Consider the following 23,488-nt stretch of genomic DNA (forward strand, 5'->3'; position numbering starts at 1 on the left):
CAAAGCCAGGCAGGCCTGAGCCGGAGGAGGGGTGGTCAGCGGAGGAAGAGGGAAAAAAGGAGAGAAGGAGAAGCTGCCCAGGGCGGGTTCTCACTCTGCCTCAGTGGCTCTCTCTACCTCTGCAGACCAAGAAGGGGGAAGATGAGGGGTCATCCGGGGGTCTCGGAGCGGGTCAGCTCCTCCTCTCCGGCCCGGGCCTGGCCACGCCACCCCTGGGCCCCTCTCCCTGCGGCCATGGCAGGAGGCTTCTCCCCAGTTCTGGCCACGTCCAGCCCCTCCTCTCTCCAACCTGCCCCACAATGGCACAGAGGGAACTCTCCAAAACTCAAATCTGGTCTCCCTTTTCCTGCAAAAATGTGACAGGCCCCCGTGGCCTCCACCGGCTATTCGCACACCACCGTTGAGATTTTTTTTCCCATAGCCATGGACACCTGTACTATCGCTTAGTGCTTTTCTTGAAAATGACTCACTTTCTGACTTAAATAAATGTATCTTCATTCTAAGCAGTAATATCCATGACATTGTGGGTTTGATGTGCTGTTTATAGTTTTTCCCAATACGTATTAAAATAATTACATAACTGAAAAATTTGAATGTTCCTTGTGTACCCCCTCAAATCATCCCACTGACTGTGTTTCCCTCTGAAGCCATACTGAGAGTGTGCCAGAATACTTGGGTAGCAAGAAACAGGAACTGAATCTGACCACCAGGAATAAAAGGGGATTGTACGAGAAAGCTGTTGGGGGTGGGGGCAGTCTCACAGGAGAGAGAGGAAGGCAGGAGCCCCACCCCCACAAAGGACAGGGCCAGTGGGTCTGGTCAGGGGTTGGGGGTGCCCAAGAGACTGGGCTCCAGCCGCACCAGGAACAACCACTAGAGCGAATGACAGCCAAGCATCTTTGTCTCCAAGTCACTTCATGATTCATATTCCAGGGAGGGAATTCCCATCGGCCTGCTTGGGTCCCTTGGCCACGCCTTAGCTCCTGGCTCAGGTGCAATTATAGGATGGATGCTGCACCATCAAAAAACCACCGTCCACTCTTATTTCCTTCTTAACTGAAAACCACCTCTGCAACAATATTCATGGGTAGAGCATTTCACCAACTTTACATTAAGGGTGAGAATAATTTGGTGTCTTTGGGGCAGATTTGGTTCTTTGGGGGATTTTTATGTAGTATATCTGTTTGATGTTGGAGCTTTTTAGGAGGAAAGCTGGGCAATAGAGGACATTAATAGCACTATAATTGCCTAGCTTTTAATAATAAATCTGATTTAAATAGATTAAAAGCACTTTAATCATCACAATCTACTGATTACCTGGACCCAAAAGAAATTCCTTCTGGCTCACATTCTAAGACCAGCTCAGTTGGGCTCCTCCCAGTTTGACTCGAAAGTTCAGAGCCAAATATTGGTCCACTGATAGTAACTATGTGTGGTTTTTAGCCTCATTCCATTTTTATATATCCATACTTGTTTTTGTTTTTTCCATCACTCCTTCCTAAACTCCACCTACTTTCTTTTATGTGATATTGTTTGCTTTTTGTGTCCTTGAAAGGTACCTTAAATATGATACATAACAAGTTGGGAGATGATGATGAAGATGAAGATGCACTCACATATCCACACTCAACAGGACATTAAAATGGGCCTCTTTCAGTCTCCACATGGCCAAGAAAAAGTCAATAGGTGTTAAGAACTCCCACATTTCACAGGTTGGTACCAGACCACCCATAACAAGACCTGCAAAGGAGGGGCTCATAGATTGCAATCCTTAGCCCAAGACCACCTTGAGGTGCTGAAAGGTTGAAGCTGAGAGATTATGGAGAAAGCTATTAGCGAGATAAGAAAACTTTCCTGTCCGTGCTTCTGTGGGGAGAAGTGGGAGGGGAGAGGCTTGTAGGGGATTGGGGACAAGAGGCGAGAATAGTGGTTCCTTACGAGTCCTCAGGACTCCTCCTCTTTCAACACACCACTCCACAAACTCACAGTCTTCACACAGAGTGGAGATCATAGGATCAACTCTTCACACAGTGCTGGTCCCAGGGTCCCTGCATGCAAGTCTACATGATTTCCACGAGAAAACCTATCACGGAACTAAATGAAAGCTCTTACTTGTGATTGGACCACAGAATTGTCCTGAATCTAGCAACACGCCACTCCATCCAGATGCTGAGACTCCCCCTAGAGGCCTTCAGACTCGGTTTTCTTGATCTGGGAGCTCTCCACGTTTTCCTTCGTTTTGCATTTGGCCAGCACTGGTCTTTTGAGGCTAAGGACTGGACAGCTCCTTCCCTTTTCTCAAAAGATTTACTGACAGAGGCCACTGCCATGGGCGGTTAGGTGTGTGCAGAGTCTGACTAGGGAAGGGGGGAAGAGAAAATGGAACAGCAGAATGGCTGTGGGCCCAGGCAACAGAGAAATCCCAAGACATAAACTTCAGGAAAGCCTGTGAAATCTCTTGACCAGATTATCAAACCAGAAATCAAGTGGTGAGGTTCTCCCTGACTTCTCTGTGGGCTGGGAGGTCAAACAGCCCTCCTTCGTGAAATGCAGTAGCTAACGCAGCGCTCTCACGGGGAGCGGCCACTTCACCTAATTGGTAAACGATCCAAGACTGAGTCTTTCTACGTCTCCTTAATGACAGGTTGTACTAATGTTCAATACTTGTTAATAGATGTGGTAGGAAGAATGGATTGTGCAGTTTAAAGCAAGTGGTATGAAATTCTAGCAGATCAATGCACTCTGGGTTAAGTGTTTTATTATAATTACAAAAAAACTAAGAGATTCAAATAATCGGCTCAAAATAAACTGTTCCTTAGTTTTCGGAGGTTATGGATTTAGAACATTATCTTTTCTGAAAATCAAAAACACAGCAAACGAGATTCTTTTTTTCTTCAATTGTTTATTTTCCATTCACCTCTGGGACTGTGTCTGATAGCTAGAAGAGTGAGAGATCAATGCATCCCATGGCTCCTTATTAATTCTACATACCAAACATTTCCAAATAACCCTATATAATACGTTGCCAACAATAAATATATTAGCCTGAGAAATAAATATATTTAATTTTAAATTTATGGTTTGAGGATAAGCTGGCTTTCAGCTTCTTGAACATTTTATTGTTTTCCAGAAATTCCTAAAGGTAGATGTTGAAGAACTACTTTTCAAAAAGATTTTTTTTAAATGAGTTCAATAAAGAAATGGGCAAAAGATATGACTGGACACTTCATCAGCAACCGAATCCCTTTCCAATATTTGGAAACTTCCCCAACATGAGAGTCCATCCCACTAGAGAAGCTGAAAGGGGGCCGACGCTCACATCCCCAGGTTCTGCATCGAGGGCGCGGGCCTGGGACCTTAGCTTGGCTGACCAGCCACGCCGAGGCAGGAAGAGGCGAGGATCCTGTCTGACAGCGGCAGCAGTGGCGGCTGCGCGTCTGTGCCGTTAGCGCTTCTGTTCCCACCCATTCTCTGAGCCTGGCTCGCCTGCCTTCCTAGTCATTCCAGGAGCTGCCGGGTGACTCCTCAGTCAGCACGAGGCAATTTGTGCGGTGTGCACCTGAGAAGCCTGAGTCAGAATACCGACTCCTTCAGTATTGAACCAGGAGTTTCGGGACACTGTGCTCGGACAAAATGCCGGGCCTCAAATGTCCCTCAGCTTCCCACCGAAAATGTGGAGCCGCTAACACTAGCCTCTATTTCACTGAATTCTTGAAAAGAATAACTTGCAAAAATAGAAAAGTCCTTTGGAATTAAGTGACATGGATGAAACATGTATGGGTACATGTTTTTGAACCAGCGTATTTTACTAAAAGGAACACAAGTTTCAAAGCCAGAGGAGAAGACAAGACTGTGCAGAAACGCTGTTCCAAATCTGTGTTCCATTCTTTCAGGCAGGAAGTGGAAACCCAGCCTGCACAGCAGCTGACTGGACCTCATAATTTATGGAGCCACCTGGGAGAAGAGAAGAGTTTTTTCACAGACTTAACAATGCCATCTAAAGCTTTGAAAAGCATTCCACTTAGCTGTAATTCCACCTGTGTGTCACAGCATCCATGTGCTTCCCTGCCCTGCATCATTTTTAAGCTACTGAGGTAAAAACAGGACCTTGGTCTTTAAGAACTCATCTGTTGGAGCCCTTGTCTTCTCACCAGCTGTAACCTCCAATCATAGCATCCAAGGTAGAGGCTAGGGATATGGTTATCTTGTCACGAAGAAAGAGTCAGAAGGAGAAAATGCAGCAAACACGAGGAAACCTTGTACGTCAGAGGCCCGTTCTTAGAAGAAAACGTCACTTACAGGAGGAAAATAAAAAAGGAAGTTGAATGCAGTGCATCTGGAGAATATTCCTTCATTAAGACTTGCTTTCAGATCCTATTTCGAGGGACCCACAACCTTTAGAAAATATCACACACTTACGTTTGCAAATGCATCCAACAGCATCACGTCCCCTTTCACTGCAAACGTGTTGGAGAAGATGAACAAGAGACGGGAAGGACCGGAGCCCCGGGCACTCTGGGGCATTAGACCAGAACAAGCCGCTTGGACCGCGTTAACATTTTCCTGCCGGTGTCAATGACTTGGAAAGTCGATTCTATTCCGCCGAGCCTTTTTCGTCAGTCATGATATCCTGAGCCCATCTTCTTTTCACACCTGCAGCTTAAAGAAAAATCTGTGAATCAGTCTGTCACCAGCCGCCCTCGGCATGTCTCTAACAGGGACAGACAGGGCTGCGGCCAGCCTGCCTACGGCAAACACAGAGACTGCTTTTAGGGGCAGGTGCTACCCAAAGAATGTCAAAGTCTGGGCTCACCTAAGGGAGACCTGCAGACCTCCTGCTGTCTCCACGGAACCAGACACCCCTTACAGGGCCCGGAGGGCAGGAGCGGTCAACTGTTCTCCAGCTCTGAAGGCTGAGTTTGTTCATCCTTCCACACTCCCAGAGGGAATGCCCGACATACACATGAGCTCATAAAGTACTTGCAGAATTAAAAGGGCAGAAGATGGGCAGCAGGGAGGGTTCAGCTCTGACCTCTCCCTGCAGCACAGAAGGGACCAGTGGGATGTGGCCCCCAGGTGAGCCTCAGGCCTGTGCAGGGGCGTAGGGATATTGGGCATGCCAGGTCTGCCCACAGCGAGCCATGCCCCCCACCCAGGGCACAATGAAAGGCCTCCGCTCAATCAGAGATGGGCACTTCCTTTACATGGTTTCAAAATGTGTGCAGTCCCCTGAGCTTCAGCCACTGCAAGTTCAAATGGCCTCGGCTCTCCCTAGCCCAGGGGAAGAGGGTGGGGGCTGTGCAGACCTGGACGCAACCACTGTGCCCAACACGTCCCTGTAATTTCCATTCTATATGGAGCATCTGCAACCCATTCTACCAGCCGCAACACAGAGAACTGATTCTTCGGGGAGTTTCAACAATTTTGTTAGCATTTTTCAATATTATTCCTAGATGAGACACAACTTTATTACCATCTCTAGCTGCCCTTTCCAATTCTAATATTCTCATATTCTCTGCATCCCAAGAGGCCCTTTTCCTGACAAAGATATTTACCTTAGATATGTATAACTTCCAGGAGTGTAAAATATGATCATAAAGCTATTAGCTAACACGGTGGCTTTTAGCTTCTCTAAAGCAGAACTCACAGCATTAATAAGTCTTTTAGGATATTCATCTTTGCGTAGCCTCCTTTATCCCCCTATGTGAGAAGGACTTATCATAGGCTATATCTTGGATCCACCAGAGGACCACAGAAATGAGGTCTGCATGGCATTTTATTAGTCCAATAGATTATGTTCAAGATGGAGAGGGAGAAAAACAAGTTAATACCCACAGGAGACTTGTAATGGTCCAAAGCTTTTCCTTCTGGCTGGAACAGGAGGAGGAAGCCCCAGCCTGAGCAAGAGAGAAGTCAGGCTCCTGGATCTCGTCTCACAGGGCTCATGTCTGCCCTTGAGAGACCACAAGGTTTACGCTCTTCTGGAAACCAACTCTGAGGTCTCCTGTGGATTCAGAGTTGGTTTAGACAGTGGTTTTCATACTTGAGCGCCTATCAGAATCCCCTGGAGGGCTGGTTGAAACACAGATGGCTGGGCCCCACCAGAGTTTCTGGTTCTGTGGGTCTGGGGTGGGGCCTGAGAATCTGTGTTTCTAACCAGTTCCCAGGGCTGCTGCTGGTCTGAGGACGACATACTGGAGTTCTACGACGGGTCACGTTATAGAACACTCTCAGGGAGCCAGTGAACACAGGCTCTGATGGACACCCCAATCCAGCTGTTCTTCAGGCTCCCGGCCCTCACTGTGAGCCCCGTTCCCCAGAGTCCAACCTTCCCCGGACAGGCCCCCGTGCTGTCCACGCAGCAACTCCCCCATCACAAGGGCAAGTGCTCGCTGGCTCCGCCCCCATTTTCTCCCTTGCCAGAACCAGCTACATAATTTGTGGGGCCCAATGCAAAATGAAAATGCGGGGCCCCTTGTGCAAAAAATATGAAAAATTTCAATACAGAGACAACCAAGCATTAAACCAAGCATGCACCTTTCTTCCCAGAGCCTGGTCTCTGGGCCCACAGTTCAAATCAGGGAGTTGTGATGCTTCCCCTCCCCATCCTCCCATCTCCCTCACGTCTTCATACAAGAGTCCATTCCCCCTCTGCACCACACCCCACCTCCTTGACTCCACAACTTCTGCCCTTCAAAAGGTGGTATAGATATATTTTTGGAGGGAAATTTAAATACCCGTCAAAACTATAAAATGCTCCTACTCTCTTCCACAGCAGTTCCACTCCAAGGGGGTTTTCCTGTCCTCCAGTTATGGATTCCTTGACGTGCTCTCCCGGTGCTCAAAGGATGTTCACTGACGCCAGTGTTTGTAATATGAAAAAAAAATGGAAACAACTTCAATGTCTTTCAACAGTAGTTAAAGAATGAGGCAGATTTATAGGTAATGACAGGAAGTATCTTCAAGATATAGTAAGCATAAAAAGCAAGTTGAAAATGTGTGTGTGTTAGCGCATAAATAGAAAAAAATTCAGGAAATCTAAACAACAAATTGTTAGCCATTACCACTGAGAATTTTGACTTTATAGTTTATACACTCTACATTTTAAAATTTTTTAATTTCTTTTATTATTTCTGAGTACATTCAGATCTAAAAAATACTGAAGACCCCCACCAAAACTGTTTTTATCCAGAAACCTTGACCTCCAGCCAGGGCTGCTCCCTCACAGCCCCTTGTCCCCCCAGGCCTGTCTCTTCACACTGTCATGTGTCCCATCCCTGTGGACTCCGCCCCTGTCACCATGACGCCTCTCAGGTTGCTGATGGAAGCGAGACTTCAGCTGAACCTGCTGCATCCAAATATGCTCAGGTCTCCCCAGAAATGGGCTCCTGTGGAAACCTAATACAAATATTGAAAGGAGAAGTGTTTATGAAATGTCTTGTAGACCTAGTGCCTTACTTAGTCAGCACTGAGGTAACGGATGTCTCCTTATTTTCACGTTGGGACTCTGGATATGGAACAGCACACCCAGCTGACACCTCAGTCACAGGTGTCTCAGGTGTACCCCACGTTGAATTTTTATCTTGACTGAAAGCCTCCACCTCCCCTCTCTCCCTCTCAATCCTCAACAAGTCAGTTAGTTGAGGTATTAGGGTAAGCGATGCCAGCTAACAGCAAACTCCCACATTTCAGGGGCTTAACACAGAGGTTTATTTTTCACCCATCTAGGTCCCACGTGGATGCTCTTCAGTGGCAGACAGCTTTCTGCCTGGTCATCCAGGCTCCCAGGCGCCTCTGTCTTCTGACTCTGCCCACCTGTGTGTCCTTAGTACAAGGAAAGAGAGAGAACATGAACTACAAGGAGGATTTTATAGGTCAGGCCAGGAAAGGAAGAGTAAAAATCCCATTCCTCTGGGCACATTCCAGTGGCCAGAATTTGTCTTCACAATCCCAATCCCACCTAACTGTATGGGAGACAGGATGAGTGGTGTGGGAGATAGAATGATGGCCCCCAAAGATGTCCCCACAACCTGTGTTATGTGTTACCTGCCAAAAAGGACTTTGCAGATGCGACTAAATTGAGAATCTTGAGATGAAGAGATTGTCCTGGATTATGCGGGTGGGCCAATGTAATCACAGTGTCCTAATAGGAGAAAGGCAAGAGGATCAAAGTCAGAAAAAGCAGACATGAAGACGGAAGCAGAGGTTGGGGTACCATGCTTGAAGGTGGAGGAAGGAGCCCAAGCCAAGAAACGCAGGTGGCCTCTAGAAGCTGAAAGGGCAAGGAAACAGATTCCCCCCTCTGACCTCTAGAACTGTGAGAACAAATTTGTGTTGTTTTAAGCGACTAAGTTTGTGGCAATTCATTACAGCAGCAATAGGACTGACACAGGTGGTCCAGCCACGTGCCAAGGAGGAAAAGGCAACAGAATGTGGTAAATAATAGCAGCCTTTTCCTCAGCAATAAATCCATGCCACTCTCTGCTGCTGCCCTCTCAGTTCAGGCTCCCGTGGCCTTTCCCCCGGCCCATGGCTTTGGCTGCCCTCCCGCTGATTTTCACCTCATGCCAATGTCTTTCCCACTCAGCTGCCAGAGTGGTTCTCCTAAATTACAGGTCAGATTGCATCACTCCCTTGCTCAAAATCCCCTGTCGTTCCTGCAGAAGGAAGTCCAGAGTTCTCAGTTGGCATTCCAAGTCCTCTGCAACGTGGCTTCTATCTGCCTTTCCATCCTTACCCATCATGAGGTCCTCCCTCCCGTGAGGGAGAAATGCTGGGGTGTTCAGTGCCCAGGAGTAGACATCAGGAGATGTGGGTGAAAGAGGCCTGATTAGGTGTTGGCAGTTGGCCTGGGGCTCACCCCCTTCCTCACCCTCAGCTTCCCCTCAGGTACCACCTCCTGTCAAGAGAGAGAAACCCAAGGAAGAGCCTTCCATATGTGAGGAGGGTGTTGAGAAAAGACGCCTCACATACCAATAAAAACAACCCAAAGGAGTTTGTGCTAAGTCTAAATAACGAAAAAGGGCAAGCCCCAAACAAATTTTCACTGACTCCCTTGGTTATCTGAATACATTGAAGCCAAATTCCTCACCATGCCAGGCTGGACAGTCATCCCTGCCATCAAGCCACTTCCCTGAAGTCCTGGGCGGGAAAACTGATCCACAGTACTCCAGTGATGAAATGCCTGGGATGTCCAACAAGGAGAGAAAGGAGCTGTTAAACATTCCCATGCTTGCAGCTGAACTGTTTGTGAGCACAATGAAGACAAAGCTCAGGTAAGACTGAAGGGAGGCACGGTCACACCCACTGTCACTCCACTGGCCTTTCTCAGCCAGATGCCATATCCCTGCCCCCATTAGTCCTAGGTAATGTCTCAAACTCTGAGTTGTGCCTTATGCCCTGTGCCCTTTTCTCTAATCCCTGGGGTTTCTTTTTTTTTTTTTTTTGTGAGGAAGATCAGCCCTGAGCTAACCTCCATGCTAATCCTCCTCTTTTTGCTGAGGAAGACCGGCTCTGAGCTAACATCTATTGCCAATCCTCCTCCTTTTTTCCCCCCAAAGCCTCAGTAGGTAGGTGTATGTCATAGTTGCACATCCTTCTAGTTGCTGTATGTGGGACACGGCCTCAGCATGGCCAGAGAAGTGCGTCGGTGCGCGCCCGGGATCCAAACCCGGGCCGCCAGTAGCGGAGCGCAGGCACTTAACCGCTAAGCCACGGGGCCGGCCCTCCTTGGAGTTTCTAAATGAGAACAGACTGCAAGTCAGTTAATCATGTAATATCAGAGACTTGTAGAATTTTAAAATACACGTTAGAGTAATTTTGAAACAAAATTTGGAAAGGGGGGAGGGTAGAGAGAAACCACCCGTAAGTCTACTAACCTGCTGCTATCATTTTGATATATTCCATTTTAAACATTTCATATGCGTATTTTAACATAATGTCATAAATACAATTTTGCCTCTGGCTGCATAGTTCTCCCAGGCATCATTTCATGGCCTCATAATATTCCTTCCAGTAAATTCTCTGCAATCTACCAAACTGCTCCTCTATTTTTGGATGTTCGAGCTATGTCTAATTTTTTACAGTTTGCAAATAAAGCTGTGATGCGTGCTTCTTTTTCCGCATTTTTTTTATTATTTCCTTAGACCAGATTTCTAAAAGTGGGATTTGGGGTCAAAGTGTATGAAAATATTTAGAGCTTGATACATTTGGTCAAACTGCATTTTAAAAAGTTGTACCATGGGGCTGGCCTGGTGGCATAGTGGTTAAGTTCAAGCACTCCACTTTGGCGGCTCAAGGTTCTCAGGATTGGATCCCAGGCGCGGACCTATGCACCACTTATCAAGCCATGCTGTGGCAGTGTCCCACATATAAAGTAGAGGAAGATGGGCACGGATGTTAGCCCAGGGCCAGTCTTCCTCAGCAAAAAGAGGACGCTGGTGGCAGATGTTAGCTTAGGGCTAATCTTCCTCATTAAAAAAAAAAAAAGGTGTACCAATTTAAAGTGCAGTGAGCAGAGGAAAAGTATATCAGTGATTGAAACATATTTTTATTTCATATAAATACTTAAAATCATTTCAAATATATTTTTTCTACTCTAATTGGCAAGAAGCAAAAAACCCCAGCATTTTGGAGTTGGAAGGAACCTCGGATCTAACCCAGTGGTTCCCAAACTTGGCTGCACGTCAGAATTACCTGAGGAGTCTTTTAATAATGTGAATTCCACTAAAGCTTGAGAAATGGCTGTTTTAGGTCTGGAGTAAGAAATGTGCAAAATGAGCCTGGAGAATCTGTCATTTCAGAAAACAAGGAAGCTATGAAAGACCAATGTCGTGTGTCAAAAGGACTCAGGAGCCAACTTGAAGAAGCTCGCACTGGCCAGAGAGGAACTCTAAGGATGAGAACTGCGATAGGTTGAAGCACATCAAGTACGTTAAAATCCATGAGGTTACGAGGACACCAAAAATAATAATAAAACTTCAGTGGTCACTTTGGAGGATGGTAGTGATAGCCCATCATCAAAACAATTTGAAAACTGGAAAATAAAGGGAAAGAATCAAGCATATAGGCTGCTTTTCCTGTCTGAACTGTGCTGTGGAATAAGCAATTATTAGATGAGGGGAAGTTTCTCTGTAATACCCCAGCTAGTAAGTGAAAAAGGAATGATAAATGTAGGACATCACCACTTGCGACCATAATGGATTAATGGACACAGGCAACGACCATCACTGGCTGCTAACGTCACGGAAAGAGACACAATCAGACATTACGTGCCCCTGGTGGAAGGCCACACGACCTCTTACACAGTACTGTTGCCAGAATTTCTGAACTAAACCTCTAGATCAAATTATTGCTTCACAGAAAATAAATGTGATGGAAGGCAGGGGTGTAGTCAGCAAAACCCAGACTATGGGAAAGTCTTCAAAACAACCCAGTTTCAGGGCCGGCCCCCTGGCTTAGCGGTTAAGTGCGCGCGCTCCGCTACTGGCGGCCCGGGTTCGGATCCCGGGCTCGCACCGACGCACCGCTTGTCCGGCCACGCTGAGGCCGCGTCCCACATACAGCAACTAGAAGGATGTGCAGTCTCCACATACAACTATCTACTGGGGCTTTGGGGAGTCAAAAAAAAAAAGGAGGATTGGCAACAGATGTTAGCTCAGGGCCGGTCTTCCTCAGCAAAAAGAGGAGGATTGGCATGGATGTTAGCTCAGGGCTGATCTTCCTCACAAAAAAAAAAAAAAACAGTTTCTTCAACAAAAGATTCAAAGGGAAAAAAATTAAATTGGGGGACACCAATGGATCAAAAGTTACTTATGAGATATACTAACCAATCAGAATGCATGATCCTTATTTGGATTTCAATTCAAACTAACTGCAAAAAAATACATTTTTTATAAGACAATTGTGGATTTGTGAACACCAACAGGATTTTTTATATTAACGGAGTACTGTTAATTATTTTATGGTGTATAATGGTGTTGTGGGCATTTTTAAAGTCTGTATCTTATAGAGAAATACACTAAAATATGCACAATAAAAATAACACGTCTAGGATTTATACAAATTAAAGTGGCCATGAAGGGATAATCATTGAAGCTAGTTGATGTATTCAAGGGGGTTCATTATGCTAGTCTCTCTACTTTTGTATATGTTTGAATTTTCCATAATTAAAAGTACATACATATATATCAGGTCCTAGGGCCCATCCCAGCCCTGCTGAACCAGGATCTCAGAGGTAGGTAGGGACCTGGAATCTGAGTTCTGGGAGCTCCCATGTGATTCTGACGTAGCTGGTCTGTGGACTGGTGTCTGGGAGACAGTGATTTGACTCACAGGAAACTGAGGCACAAGGACAGTACATTTCTTGCCCAAGCTCACACAGCTAGTTCATGGAAGAACCCAAGTTGCCTGACTCTGGCACAGGGTCCTTTTCAAGAGAAGAGGCAGCCTCTCGAATTCAAATGCCCTAACTCCTGAATGTATTCCCTTAGGCAACATGATGCTTTCACTCAGTTTAAATGCATGTGTCCAGAAGGTGCCCTGGGAGTTGTCTAGGATCTTTCATCACTCTGAAATCATAGTCCCATGGGGCTACCTGATCTATGAGGACCTCAGTGTCTACTAGGGAAAAGGAGGGGGACTTCTGAGCCACACTTGCACACAGGAACTCAAACTTAAGACCTCTGATGTTATTTCCAAATGAGATTATACATGATCACAAATCTTCCCCAGCTGTCTTCCAGGATTCACAGTCCAACAGCAGCAAAATCCCCTCTATCTTCAACCTCTTTTCTGAATGTTCCTATTACCTTCTGTTTGAAGGCAGCAGAAACATTCAGAAAGGAGGTTGAGGACAGAGGGGATTTTGCTTCTGTTGGACTGTGAATCCTGGACAGAACAGAGGATATTCAGCCTGAGAGGTATTAGAATGTTAGAGGCAAAGGGTGGCATGGGAGTCTGGGGCATCTCGTGATAACTGACGTAACCTGGGATAAAGGATTGGGCAAATGCAGTCTCGGTGGATTAAAGAAAAGTAACAGTAGGAGCAGTTGCGAGAAGACGTGAACAGGGAAAGGAGAGGAGGGAGGGTTGGGTGTCTGTAGTTTTCTCCTGACCACTGTTTATAAGTGAGGACCTCTTCTTGACCTTTGGTGATGGGGGTAGAGGCTTAAAGGAGGTTCACTCCTAATCTGACCCCTGTTGTTAAAGGGGCTAAACCCACACCAAAAGCACCGGCTCCTCCCCGGCTCAGAAGCTGGGGGTCTCATCACTCGTGCTGACAAGGGTAGCAAGCTTAGGGCAAGTACGGCTCACTCTGCCACCTCGCTATGACATTTGACATTCAATATTGCTACTCTTTAGATTAACCAAACACAAGATAAGATTTGGAGGATAAGAACCTTAAGGTCCAATTTTTTATTAACTCAGTGCAGGAGGATCTTGCAGCATTCCATCGCAAGAGTCACTTGGGAGAAGGAGGTTTCCCCTACCATATACCAGGGTAGAGCATAAAAATGATAACCTGTGTAGGTGGTCCTTTGTCTGGAAAAGAGGACACAGCATTCCTTGGATTGATTTTTTAATGTACCAAAAATGTCCCCCAATTCTCATCCTGTGACACACAACCATACTCATACACTTACACACATGAAAAACATACCTGGCAAAATTACACTTAAAAAATTGAAAGCAGCTCAAGTCACCCAAAGACTTACATTTATTATATAATGTCTCTCTTCTAAAAATAGTGATTTTAAAAAAACTGAGTTACAATAGATTCGTAGTGGGAGTCTCTGACCTTTTGCCTCAGCTGTCAGAGGAAATCAGTGTGGATCTAGGGACATGGCTGCCACTCAGTGTGGCTGAGGCAAGTGGGATTGCCTTAGACCCACACGCTTCTTCAGATGACTAGACGAGCTACCCTGCTCCTCTAGATAGCCTGCCAAAATCACCCTCTTTTTTTAATTCCAGAAATCTCCCCAGCTGGGAGCAATTAATTTCATCCAATTTGAATTACTTTTAAAACAGTATGTCACAAATTCCCAGTGCTGGCAGAGGTGTGGTGAAATCCCATACCCCAACATTACAGCAAGTCTAAAATAGTACGTTTTTAGAAAGTTGGAACATGCCTCACATGTGCTTTAAAATGTTCATATTCTTTGACCCAGTAATTCCGTATCTGGGAATAATCCAAAAAAAAATTTTTTCAATGAAAACAAAAATGTTATGCATAGTGATGTTCATCACAGCATTATTTAGAATAGAAAAAAGTGTAAGCAACCCAAGTTTCTAACGACAGGGTCTTGGCAAACTACAGTAAATGAATGATTGCAGCCATTAAAGTTATAATTTCTGTAAGTTCATACCCTATGAAGCCAGGTCCATCAGGTGCCCCCTTCCTGGATTCCAAACCTCCAGCAGAAGGACAAAGAGGCTGTGATCCTTCCTGGTGGGGGCCTGGCCAGACTGCCCACAGCGCTGAGTCCGGCTCCCTCAGCATGCTGCTTTCTCAAGTCCTGCTGATTCCCACATCTGGCTTTCCAGCTGCACTGTCAATTCTCTGAGTCTCCATAGGCTTCCACTGAATTCCTTTTTGATTAATTTAGGTAGAGATGGTCTCTGTTGTTTGTGCCAGAAGACTCTGACACATCTAACCAGCCCATTAATCAGACCATGACTCTGAAAAATAAAGTTGCCCAGTCAGAGTTTGAAAGTGTTTTCCAAAGCATGTTCAGTGACACTTTAGCCCTCCAAGATCAGATAAGTTTGAGAAATAGGACATTATCTCCTACCTGGGGATACGTGGTACATATTGAACGTTCTGAGTAGTACTGCTGTAAAGAAGCCTTAAATTTAGCCCAGTGTCTCCCAACTCACTTGACCGCACAGCTCCTTTTTCCAAGTAACACCCTTTAACGCCCTGCAGTGCAGGGTGTTAGGGGCAGCATGGGGTGGCAGAGGACTGAAGATATGAAAGAATATTCATGTAGTCGACACAATTTCCATTCCCAGAGCAACAGGGGTGCTATGTCCTGATTGTTTGAGAGAAGTCAAGTGAAAGTAATCTTACAGTGAATACTGACCTTCTGTTGCAGGGGAAGGAATCACAAGATTCAAGAAAATGATGAGAGGAGGAGTTGAATTACTTATTAGGGAGCTGCTATGTGCCTGGGACAATGCTAGATGCTTTATGTATATGATCCCACTTAATCTTCACAGCCAAGAACCTCCCAGCTGGTTTCCCTGCTTCTCCTCTTGCCCCTCTCCCATTCTCTCTGCACAGTGGCCAGTGATCCTAGGAAACTACATCAGGTGGTTTGCTGAAAACGGTCAACTTCTGCCTAACCTCATCTCCTGCCACACCTTCCTTTCCTCACTGCACTCAGCCACACTGACTGCTTTCCACTCCTCCACAGACCAACACTGTTCCCCCCTAAGCATCCATACCGGCAGCTCCCCCGGCCTGGAGCACTCAGGGCCCTATCTTCACCCGGCCAGCTCCACCTTATTTCTCAGGGCTCGGCTCAAACGTTACCATCCTTTTGAGGCCCTTTGACTACTCTATCTAAAAAAGGTACCTCTCACCCACTTTCTGTCTCACCACTGTTTTTCAGTATATTTTACTATCTGAAATGATCTTGTTTTTGTGTCTGGCTCCTCCCACTAGTATGTAAATTCCATGACCAAAGACCTTTCTGTCCTATTCATCACCATTTACTCCAGCACCTAGAACAGCATCTAGTGCGTAGTAAATGCTCTATTTGCTGATGAGCCCTGTAAAGTGGATGGCACACTCATGCTGCAGATGAGAACATGGGCTCAAAGTGCTTCGAGTAAACATCTTGACAAGGCCACAAAGCTGGGAAGTGATTGGAACCCACGTTTTTCAATGGTGGAAGGCTGAAGGGAGTCTTTGGGTCTTTGGAGTCTAAATATTATGTTGTATGGTTGGCCAAGTCCTGCTGAGCCACAAAATACAAAAAGCTAGGTTTTCAAGGAGGCACTCAGCTTCTGTGAACTTTCTGCCTATCAAGCCCTGTAGGAGCCAATCTAGATTTATTTAAATGATCAAGGTCAGAAATTCTTTAGAAATCACATTCCACCCAAAACATCCAAAGAGCTCTAAGGTCTTCAGGTTTGATAACTAGCCTCATTCAAACATGAGATTATGGAAGTGATTACATCTAATATTTCATGCCCTTGCCCCAGTCTTTCTTCTTGCATTGGACAGTGTTTTGGTCAAAGGTAAGGATCTGTACAAATTAATCAGAAAGAAGTATCATTTTAGCCAAGATCAGATATTTTATCATATTTACTTTGCTGTCTGCAACACATTCTGCAAGAGAGAACTAAAAGCTTCAGAGAAAGTGGGGAGGGAAAAAAAGCACTACAAGGTAACCAGAAGCAGTAAGGAGGGCAGGGCAAGTCCTTTATTTTCTCCAAAAGTACATTATATTCTCCTTCATTTTCATCAAAAGGGTCTCTCTCAAAGGAGGTAAACCATCTTCCAGGCAGACATAAGGAGTTTTACAAGGTCCTCAAGGGCCTTTGGATCCCCAATGGGTGCATGCAAGGATACATCAAGATAAGTGACCACAGGCCCAAGTCTAGGATAAAGAGGGTAGGTATTAGTATACTCAGGCACTAAAAATAGCTGGAAGGGTTTTTCCTATAATCCAAGTTGTATAAGGCCGTATGAGGCACAAGGAGAGCCATGAGGTGGTGATCTGTGTAGCTGAGTGCTTTGAATTCCACTGTAATAAGCTATGGCACTGGAACAGAGTCATCTGAACTCTTTACTGGGTAGGACAATATCAGTTTAGGCGCCATGACTGTTAACCATGAAGAATATCCTAAGATAAGCTGTTGTGGAAATGCTCTCAACAGATCTACATGGTTGAATTCTGCAACTTATCAAGAATGGTATTATAAGCTCTGAAATAAACAGTAGGCAGAATAATTCTTTATCTTAGCACGAAACTTTTCTCTCATTCTTCATACATTGTTAGTTACGGTTTTACTGTATAACAGGCAAAATAAAGAATACACTAGGCTTCATTACAAAATATATACAAATAAAGAATATTCTGAGAGGTTTTGACAAGTTCCATGTCAGTCAGGAGAACAAACAACTAAAAAGATCATTCCCTGCTTAAAGACTTTAACATATACCTGCTATTTAAGTAAAATTAAGCATGGTTTTATGGCAATCAATTCAGAATTAAACCAGTATTTTGAGATGTTGATGCCTCTTGAGAAGTACTTGATGAATAACATTTCTGCTTTGTGGCACTTACACACACACAGTATTTGGCAGAGTTGGACACGCTGCAGATTTTTCTGGGAAGGACACAGTCTTAAGATATCTCAGGAGAAGCTGAGGATAAACGACCTATGAAAAACATAAGGTACACATAATATGTGATCTTGAAATTTAGAGCTGAAATTCACTTTAGCTAAATGTTACTGTGATTGGACAACATAAAGATAAAAAAATCTACTTAGAACACCTCTTGGTTTTTGATACATCACTACCCTCTGTGAGGAAGATTTATATTAGGCCCAGGCAATTTACTTTTCCAGAAGTAAGTGAAGAGTTTGACAGATCCTTTATTGAAATGTTAGCACGGCCAAAACCCACCTGAAACGCATTTTCCCAAACGCTCTTAATAAACTGCTCACACCCAATAGCTACTGAAATGCAATAAAACAAAATATGCTGAAACAAGAAAAACGATCTAATAGCACTTCATGTAATAGGACTATTTAGCTGCTAAGGTAGCCAATGTACAGTGAGATGCTTATTCTTTTCAATTTCAATGTTTCACCTATACAGAGGACCAAATAGTGTTTTTAATCAAAGTTTGGCTCTTCCAGATTCATGTTTGTGTGGTTGTGAGAATTCCAAGAGCTTTACAAATGTCCTGAGGACATTACTAAAAAGCCATTATTTCTGAGTAGAATTTAAAATGTAATTTCCTTTTCAAATTCTATAGTTTCAGCTCTCCATTCTCAAAGTAGTTTTAGGATACATTTCTTATTTCTGCATAATCTGAAAATACAAACTGTAACTTGCAAATACGCACAAAATACAAGAGTTCAATTACACTCACACTACTAACCCTCTTTTTAGTCTTCTCTCAGGATACTGTTTTCTGTCAACTCTTTTTGTGAAAATTACACATTGCTGCTCAGCTCTGGTCATTTGTATGCATTTTTTTGTTTCTTTGAACTTGGGCAAAGAATCCAGTGCCTCATATTTCTTACTATTCTCCCGGCTCTTTCCACACATGCCCTACTTAAGCTGTTAACATTTAGATTTCCCTTTATCGGCTTCCTTTCGGGAACTTTGGTTAATGGAATTCTACAATAATAAATGACAACTAATAAAAAGTTATTTTTAAAAATCTACTCAATAAAAATGTTTTTCTCAAAGGAGATTAAGAATTAAATGTCATCTATTAAGACTGGGACAGCAGATTGCAGATTATGAAGTGATACTCAGTGTGCAATAAACCAACATATCCTCAAAGCATAAGCTTATAAAATCTGTTAACTAAACAAATCAAGTACAAGATATCTTTTAAAAGTACCAGTGCTATGGAACTGTAGTGTTACCCTTTGTTTTAGCTAAAAAATCTTCCCATCATTAGTTTTCAGTACTGAACGTTTATATTAATTACCACCATATGACAATTATGTGCCAGCGATTTACATGTGATTTCATTCTTACAATAAACACACAAGGTTATTGCCCTATTTTATAGGTGAGAAAATAAGATTCCGAAAGATCAAACAGCCAGTAGGGAGGAAGAGCTGGTACTCAAGTCCAAATACGACTCCACAGCCCAGGCTCATCTTCCTCCACCACTACGTGATTTAGTTTACCAAATGCCAAAATTTTAGTTTCCCTTTCATCAGGCAATAAATAAAACTAAAAGAGCATTTGAGTGTGATCATTAATATTAATACACTACAATTTCAAAATCACATAGCTTACTTTGAAAATATATTTTGTACCCCACGCTAGGAAGTGTTGACGTGAAATTACATCATACACAACCATTAAAGAGAACCCAGCATAAAAACTGATAAAAATGGTAAAGAAAGTGGTGTGAAGCAGTTGGCATATATACTGGTATCACATTGCTTTCTTTTTAAGTTTTTGCTCAAAATAGAAAATGCTAATGTGCCATTTGGGGAAAATCCTTTTCAAATTCCATAAGGAAATACAGAAACTTTAAAAAAGCAAGCTTCAAAACAGAACCCATGTACATGAAGGCACATGGATGAACCTTAAGGACATTATGCTAAGTGAAATATGCCAGTCACAAAAAGACAAGTACTGTATGGTTTCACTTATTTGAGGTATCTGGAGTAGTCAAACTCACAGAAAGTAACCTTGTGGTTGCCAGGGATGGGGGGAGAGGGAGAAATGGGGAGTTGCTTAATAGGCATAGAGCTTCAATTTTGTAAAATGAAAAGTTCAGGAGACTGGTTGCACATGAATATGCTTAACACTGCTGAACTGTACGTACACCTAAAAATGGTTAATATGGTAAATTTTGTTATGAGTACTTTTACCACAATTAAAAATAAAAATTTTTAAAAAGGAACCAACGAATTATTTTTTAATGTGATAATGATACTATGATTATGTTTTAAAAACAAAACAGAGATACATCTATAACACGATATTTGTAGGCTGATGGCCATTGGGGATGTTCATTCTACTATTCTACTTTTGTATATGTTTGAAATTTTCCTCAATGAGATAAAAGAGAACAAAATTACTCCTTAAAAAAAGGGAAACCAATAAGGAAATGACATTTCCTAATCAAGAGAATCATCTATCATGAAAATATTCTTATTATAGTTTAAACATGTAAAAAGTAGTAACATTTTAGCTACAACTGATAATGTGATCCATCACTTATTTCACTTAGAAAGCTGCCGAAACCTAGATACGGTGTACTGGGCTTGCGTTAGAAAACCTGTACGGAGAAAATTACATGAACAGTCTAAAGTTTGCTATGAAAACATATTTTTATTAAAGTAATTAAAAGTCAAAAAACAACAACAAAAGGGAAATTCCACAGCCTTTGTTTGCAACTATATAATTTTTATGTAGAAAAACTATAAAGTGACAGTCTGGAAAGCAGCTCCACAATAAACTTAATCCTTACATCAAGAACAACTAAATTATGGAATCAGTTCACTCAAAAGAAATTGTCTCACTGTAGAATACTTCAGCTGAGCTGATTTCAACTATATTATTCTCATCTGAAAAACTGTCTTTCCTGATATTTCAAATCACCAGAGATATAAGGTACAAAAGCCTGTTGAAGTGAAAGAATAAAACACAAATACTCCAAGCACAATGACATGTGAAAATGAATGAGGGTATTTTAACTAAAGATCTACAAAACTATACAAATAACCAGTTATACATATAATCCATTCACACTGAAGCTTCACGAGGTGATACTGAAGAAACACTGAGGCATTGATTTTCAACATTGGAACAGGGCTCATTCTGAACAGCAGTACATTCCCACCTTTTAGTCTATCATCACACACTTCCCCCGGCATCTGTATTTGTGCATTGTCTAAGTCCTGGGAAGTTGATAACAAAAATAAAGAAAAAAGCCAAAAGGATAATGAATTAAATATCCCCTAAAATCTATTCTAAAACATGCACGTGAAATATGAAGAAACCAAGCACTTTGTGAGTTTTTACAGTCACATGTTCCTTTAAATTTATACTAGTGTCTTCATTAGTATCTGCACTGAATTTTCTGTAATTAGCTTTTCCATTAAACATAACAGAAGAGGAAAACAACAAAGAAAAAAAGCTCATTTCTTAAAAGTAGTCTTAGAAAAGTGGTAGTATTGATTTTTAAAAACTTTCTCTGCTAAAGAAATCACACTGTTGTGGTCATCAGAATAGGTAAAGTCACTTTGGCAATACAGAGATCTGTTTGCTCTCATTTTTAATAATTATGAACTATTATCATGGCCATATAATTTTCAGAACTTATACCACCACAGAGGCAAATGTGTATAGAATATTCCTAATAAACCTAAATTAGATCATGATTGAAATTTCTTAAAAACATTTTCAAGTGCTCAAGAATGTTAAAGTTTGGGGGAAAAACACAGAAGTCATAAGCAAGTATTTCTTCCCTCTAAGAGTCTTTAATTGGGATAAAAGTCTCGGAGTAAGCCCACAGGAATGGTCTGCAATAAAGAAAAATTAGGTCAGTGTATAGTTATTTCTGCAAACTTTCGCAGAAAAGCCAAGAACATTCTGAGCCAAATAAAAGCATTCTTTCGGGTGAGGGCTTTTTGTTGTTTTAGTTCTTTAATCTCTAACTTCTCAGTATGTTACAGTTCAGAAATGCCCATATGCTTACGAACTGTAATAAGGAAATACAATGTCAAAGAAAAGATTCACCAGCATGATCCTTTTCAATCCTACATCTCTCTTTAATAAGAAATAGACCACCATTTATTTACTTTCTCTCACCTGTAGAAGAGAGGGAGATTAAATGGTTTTAACCTGGTAAGAAATCCCTGTGTATAAATGTTAGGTTAGAAGGTAAAGCGTTTAAGCCACACTCTTTATAAGTAGACAACAGAGGATTTCCTCTCATATGTGGCTATGGTAGAGGATAAGAACTGTCTATTACAGAGCTGGAACAGCTATTTCCCTATGAACATTTTAGTCAACCTGCAGAAATTTTGCTATGTAATTAAGGTGTTCTTTAGATGGGAAACAGATGAATAATATACTATTATAAAAATATGTTAGAATACCTCCCCTCTTACAACTCACCAATTTCTGATACCGTTAAACTTTCATATAATCCATGGAGAATTAAACAGGTTTACTCTAGATATTTGCTCATTAAGTATAACTGGAAGTAACCTACCTAACAATACCATTTGAAATTCCAGATTAAAAAAATACGATACAATCTAATACACACATTAACAAACTTGACAGAATACATATTCTATCAAGCCTAAGCAATCCCCACCCATCCACCCAAAAAGCAGCCAGTGTTACCCACTGTAAGATAAACGATGTTTGCTGTATCTGGATCCAGATTAAAAGAACTACTAAATTCCATTGCACTAGGAAAAATACTACAAATAAGCACCCAAAACTGACCTAACAATTTCTACTCACTCTTGCTTCTCCACGATATTTTTTAAGAAAGAGAAATAAGCATTCCTTGCAACTTCACTGGCAAAATCATCACCTGAGCAATTATTTCTAAGCCTATAGTAGATACCAATGAACGATGGAATGCCCAAATCACCAGCAACTCAACATTATTATTTTTGCAAAGAAAGGTAATTATATAAAATTCCATTCTCCCAAGCAATGAACAAGGTAGAAACGCATGTTTCTTAAAAAATGGCTATATCTGTAGGTTTTTAGAAACCAGCACCAAATGTTCATGTTTAACTATGCTGAGCAACATTTAGGAATTAACATATCCTAGTAATATAACAAACAAAAGAGTGAGCGATAAGGGAATAACTTTCAAGCAATATTGCATGTTGATAAGAACTGCTAAGTAAAATAATCTGATGGGCTCATTTCTAAAGCTCTTGTACATTTGCCCAGTTTGGAAATAGCATACCTCACTGCTCAGCTAATATAGCTACTCCCCAAATCCTGGGTACAGCTTATTTTATTTTGTGACTAGGCAAGATTAAGTAAAAAAACTTGAAAAGATATTTTTAAAAAGCAAGCTAACTCAAAATATCATTAGAATAGTTTTCCACTGTCTCTATTGAGGGAAAAAAACCTATCAAACCACTTTATAAAGTGTATAAATGAAAAACTGAAAGCAAGATTCACAAATAGTAGTAGTGTCAGTTCAAGTCTACATAACCTTTTATTACACTATATTTATAGCAATATTATGATCAACATCACACAAATTTTCTTATTTCTTCCTCATACTGCAGCAATTTTACTCCCATTGTATAACAGATTTCACCTCTGCAAATGTTTAAATCAACCTTTTGCACCTTAAATTTACAAACCATTGGATGTTAAGCTTTCCAAAAACTATTTTATTTTTAAATTTTACTTAAAGCTAAACCTAAAACTAAATTCTTTTAAAAAAAAACAAAACACTAAGGTGCTTTAAACAGAACCCTGTAGAAATCTACTGATCCCAGTGTTTGAGAGGTGGCCTAGAGAGGGCTATAAACAGGCAACCACCACACAAACAATTCTATGGCCAACTCTTGTTAGGAAACTTCTTTTCTAAATAAACTTCTATCATGATAGAAAACGAAATCAAAATATAGAAATTTAATTTTTCCCTAAAAATAAGTAATTGCTCAGGACACAGGTTGAGTATATCGCAAACATATTGCTTCTCCAAAAAAAGAAAAAATATTTTAGCCAGGCATTCCATTAGCAAAAGACCATGCCACATTCACCAGTCTTGTGATCTCTGTG

At 42.2% G+C, this 23,488-nt stretch overlaps 1 long non-coding RNA gene across 2 annotated transcripts; it reads right to left on the reverse strand.

The window, feature by feature from the left end:
• Nucleotides 1-3,785: 3,785 nt before the first annotated feature.
• On the reverse strand, nucleotides 3,786-22,769 carry LOC147916963 (uncharacterized). 2 transcript variants are annotated; one of them, XR_015552151.1, is made up of 9 exons: nucleotides 14,367-22,769; nucleotides 9,092-9,184; nucleotides 8,047-8,143; nucleotides 7,721-7,824; nucleotides 7,300-7,398; nucleotides 6,738-6,855; nucleotides 4,814-6,004; nucleotides 4,420-4,653; nucleotides 3,786-4,294 (listed from the first exon to the last, which is right to left on the reverse strand). It is a non-coding gene; the product is annotated as an uncharacterized LOC147916963 (long non-coding RNA). The 2 variants fall into 2 exon arrangements; XR_015552150.1 differs by having other exon boundaries at nucleotides 6,738-7,398.
• Nucleotides 22,770-23,488: the final 719 nt, after the last annotated feature.

The sequence above is a fragment of the Ceratotherium simum genome, chromosome 5, assembly GCF_057802395.1.
Source record: "Ceratotherium simum simum isolate JZ-2026a chromosome 5, ASM5780239v1, whole genome shotgun sequence".
NCBI classification, from domain to species: Eukaryota; Metazoa; Chordata; class Mammalia; order Perissodactyla; family Rhinocerotidae; genus Ceratotherium; species Ceratotherium simum.